Source organism: Botryllus schlosseri, chromosome 10, assembly GCF_051294905.1.
Source record: "Botryllus schlosseri isolate E-star chromosome 10, Bs_hap1, whole genome shotgun sequence".
Taxonomy (NCBI): Eukaryota; Metazoa; Chordata; class Ascidiacea; order Stolidobranchia; family Styelidae; genus Botryllus; species Botryllus schlosseri.
This window is the reverse complement of record NC_137245.1, coordinates 4,689,901-4,694,704: the sequence shown is the minus strand read 5'-3', so window position 1 is coordinate 4,694,704 and position 4,804 is coordinate 4,689,901. Positions and strand designations below refer to the sequence as shown.

At 39.2% G+C, this 4,804-nt stretch overlaps 1 long non-coding RNA gene across 1 annotated transcript; it reads left to right on the top strand.

Annotated features, from left to right (window-relative positions):
* Positions 1 to 628: 628 nt before the first annotated feature.
* Positions 629 to 4,460, top strand: LOC145448799 (uncharacterized). Its single transcript, XR_013918029.1, has 4 exons — positions 629 to 1,169; positions 1,416 to 1,566; positions 3,202 to 3,395; positions 4,286 to 4,460. It is a non-coding gene; the product is annotated as an uncharacterized LOC145448799 (long non-coding RNA).
* The last annotated feature ends 344 nt before the right edge of the window (positions 4,461 to 4,804 follow it).

The following is a 4,804-nucleotide window of genomic DNA, read 5'->3' as shown; positions in this document are numbered from 1 at the left end:
TTTGCCGGTGAACTTGGCACTTTGAGTGGTTGTCAATGTTGTACGGGGGTCAGGGCATGCGTACATCACACAGTCAATGCGTGATTAGATCACAGATTGCGTAATCACGGGAAATAACGCGACGCTCTCCACTTGGTGAACTCGGCCCTTGGAGGAATTGGCACTAGAACACCTTCGCATTAGAAATGCATTTAATATGAATGAACAGTATCAAAAAGGAAATTTAAACGTGTCGTGGCTCGCGGTAGATCTCGTAATCTTGGGATCCGTCAACCCTGTTATCGAGACACCCTAACTCCAGAGTGGAATCGTCTCTCCAAAGGCAAAAAATAATTTATTTTGACGTGATCATGCGAAACATTTGTTGATGAGGAACACTGGCTTGTCGTGATCGATTAACGAAGAATCGCCGCTTGATCTTCCACGGTTTCGATCTCACATACAACGCCAAGATCCATCTTCTCAAAACTTACACGACACAGGCCCGTCACTCACGCCATCGATTCCAAGCAGACCGCGCGTGGTTGGTATATGAGCGCTGCGTTATTTCCCGCGGCTATGCAATCCGTGATCTAATCACGCCGTGACTGCATGATCTACAGATGCCCTGACCTCCTTACAAGATTGAGGAATCACTTGATAATACTATTATTAGTTTAATAATTCATATTAATAGCTGTTAATACACTTCATTACAAAATTTCCCGAGGGCCGAATTCACCAAGTGCGGAGTTCATCGGCAACCATCTGCCCACTTATAGCACGGCCCACTCCTAGGCTTTTTAAGACATGGCTATGCGGATCAGATGGCGAGGAGGAGCCTAGATAAACGGCCAACACTTCGGTAGGAATTATGGAGTCGACGTGTCAGGCTCGAACCCGCAATTCATTGGTGTTTAGCTATAATGGAACGTACCACTACGTTACCTCGCCATACCTTGTAAAATGGGACCGTAGCATTTGGCATTTCGTGTGGCAATTGACTTTTGTGTGGAAAATTGAGTTTGTTTCAGAACTTATCCGAAACTTTTATTCCGCCATAGATTGTATATGATAAAACGATATCGGAATTGATCCTAGAATAATTCCAAAGCCACTCACCACAAAGGAGGATTTAAAGAAGTTTGATGACATATTGAATGAAAGCAAAAGCCTTTGCAAGATATGTGGTATGTCGAATCTGTTTTGTTATTTTTAAATACTTTGTTGTGCCGATAGCAGACGGTATATATAAACGTAAGATGTGGAAGCTATCAAGGTGTTTTGTTTATTATTTTTAGAAGTTCAGTCAGTCAGAGTGGACGATCGTATTGCTTGGATTATATCTAGGCTTATTTTAGCATCTTTGAGATGCAACTCTGAACGTGGACGGTCATGAACAGTCAACTAACTCTGTTCCTATATTGATTTATCAGACATTTGCACTCGTACCGTTGACGGCGACAATATTGGTCATTCAGCAAGAAGCATCCTGAAAAAGGTTCCCAGTCTGGTGTAGTTATAGCAGAGTCGGAAAGAATGGGAAATACGCTTTCATCAACCTCCATTTGAACAAGATCACATATAGTAAGAGACATTCATGATATGCTGCAAATGTGACTGTGTTCTTTGTCTAGTCACCCCACTCATGTAATTATTGAGGCTTCATGCCAGGGTTGTAACCAAGTCACAAGGCTCCGAGTCGCAAGTCAATCTCACTTTTATAGTTTTGACTCGAGTCATTTTCAATTCACCACCGGGTCAAGTCCGAGTCCAAGTCAGCGAGCAGAGGTCCAAGTCCGAGTTATGGTATTATGACTCGGGCCAGAGTCTAAGTCATTGTGTTATCTGCTCAGTTTCCAATTTAAGTCTTGTTAAACCAACTTTTTATATTTTTTTTTGTGATATCGAGTGGGTCGCATTTATAATATACGAATTTTCCTTACTTTTAGCAGTTTTACCAGTATCGATAGACGAAATCCCAATAGCGATTTGCTGTACTATTCTTTGAAATAACCATGAAATGTCGGTCTTGGCCGCCTGAGTCTCAAGTCATGCGCAATGAGTCGAGTCATTTCCGTACTTTGAGAAGATGACCCGAGTCAACAGAAAATCGTGACTCGAGTCTTACAACCCTGCTTCATGCAATGAGCATTTACTTTGAAGATAAATAGTAATTAAATAACTGGTTGGTGGTACAAAATTTTAATACCGGGTACTGCTTTCAAAAGTACCTTCATGATAAACGTTATTGAAACCCGAAGAACTTTTCGCGTGCCAATTAAAGAGCTACCGGCACGATAAAGGAAGCAAAACAGAGTTTAATTCAAAACCAGATGGAGAATTATGACGCATTAATGTCGAATTTAGAAATAACATCAATGGAGCCAGAGCACAGCAACAATGCAGTGTATAATAACAGTTGCGTAAAACAGTATGACAGCGTGACACAATTCTTTAATTATATATTATAGTGGTGCCCACCGTAAATACTATTTTATTCAAATCCAAATTTTTCGATGGCAATAACTCCGCTTCCACTTGTTTGAATCGAACCAAATTTGATGATCATCGTTTCTATACATAACCTAACACTTTCATGGGGTGAACAGAAAATTTTTCAATTTTTCTATTTATTTTTAAAATAATAAATACAAACTTTCATTTCCTGTAGCAATGCGGCTACTGTTTGGAATTGAACCAAATTTGGTGTGTAGGCTTGAATTAGGTAACCTAACAATTTTATCAAGTAGCCAGAACGATTTGAGAAAAAAAGTCATTTTTAAGAGCCCTAATGTCCATGTCAGAGAAACGTTTTAGGGTAGGCCTACTCACATGTCTCGCAGCGTTCTCTACATAATTGTCAATTGCAATACAAACTGTTCGCTTGTACTGGTAAAGCCATCCAACTTCGAATTGTAAAATGTTGGGAGTCTTGATATCAAATTTTTGAAAGGTGCACTTTGAGAAATTTTGGAATCTGTCAAATTATACAAAAATTTTTAGCAAATTCTTTGACATATTTCATCTATTTGGGACTCGATCAACGTAAAAGAATTGGCAATTATTTTATACAATATATTGTATTTGTAGTTGAAGTATAGTAACAATTCTTATGGTTACCGCACTTGTAACGATTCACGGCCATAACTGGAATAATTAGAATGATGTAACTTTCAAATTGTCATGCATTCTGCAACAACATTGTTCTCAATTTTCAAGGTGCTGACCATTGGAGGAAGAATCACCATTAAGCCGGGAATTCACGATCTGAAACATTAAACTGTTTCTCTCCTCAAGCAGAAGCGACACAGGAGAGAAACGAAGAGAAAAAAGGAGCAGAAATAGCAAGAGTGTGACAAGTCGCGTCCGTTCGCTTTAATGCGTATTTCCATCCGCGAAGCGCGAAGTAGTAGGTGGGAAAACTAATGGGCGTTTGGTTAGCGCTTATATAAGGTTGACTCCAGCGCTGTATTTGCTAAATGTTGCGGTGAAATAGGGGTGGTGTCATTTGGTATCAATATTGACTATTAAAAGACCATTTGTTAGTGGTCATGGATTTGTTCGGCCAGTATGCAGTAATTTCTGATGGTCACTTCCCGGGCTTCTGTTCTCTAACCCCTCATGATTGTTATTCTGCTCTAGTAAGACTGTCGATTCTAATGTTTTATCGTATCATTTGTCGGAGGTTTCGCTCGCTTTATTTACAACATTTTGCTCTCTGCTAGGTCAATTACTGGCTGAGTATCACTACAGCCTAAGAAACTGCACTAATTCTCATTTTAATGTCTTGCTGGTTACCTTGCTGTCAATTATAATAATTTGTTAATGTCTATACCAGTGCCGCCACTCAAATGTTTTGTTCTCTGTACGCAATATTGTTAGGTCTTCAGCTTTCCAGGCAGAGTATCATTCCACTTTCTAGACTTGAGTATATATCTCTCCAACTAGCTGCCAAATAACTGATTCGTTTGGATTGTTGAATTGATCATTTTTGACAGAATGTGACGAAATTTTAGTCAAGAATTCATTTTGTGTTAGTGGCTGTTTTCAAAGATTGCTGAAGTAGTCAGCGTTGATCTTGATAATCAAGTAGAAGTGGCGATTGAAGTCAGTTCTCTAGTCATATAATAATAAAAAATATAATAAAAAAAAATTGAGAACTTGAGTAATCTTGAATAATCAAATCCATTTTATTAGGTATGGGCGAAAAAAATGTAGGAGTCATTCGTTACTCGCTACCTCTGCCATTTTCGCAGTACGAATGTCTTAGCTATTAATCGTCATTTTCATTTTATTTCTGCAGGGTGTTGAAAAGAAAAGGCCGCTGGGTTATTTATCCAGCTCATCAGAAGATGAAACCTGATGATACGGACTGTTTTCAGTTTCTTTCTTCGGGCATTCGTTCGTTTGTTCGTTTCATTTTTTACAACGGCATTATTGCCAATTCGTTTACAATTAAATTACCACAAATGTGATTATTATGTTGTAGATAATGTGGTGTGTGTACGCTAGGGTTGTCCAAAATTTGGAAAATCTCAAAAAGTCTCCGTGATTGTGTCTCATTTTATAGATTATTGATAAAAAACAACAATTAGCCTGAAAGAAGCTTACAGGAAAGCCGTTAAGATTTCAACCAAAGCGTTTGAAAGTAGCTGCTCAAGAATGGGCGTGCCACTGACCATAGAACGTCGAGAAGACTAGCAATCAAATAACCACGGCTCTTGATTGGCTAATCGGCTATGCATCAATGACCACGGCAGCAGCAACTTGCTGATCAGGTGTTCAAGAAGTCTGCTACCGGCGGGGATTCTGAGTGCGCATT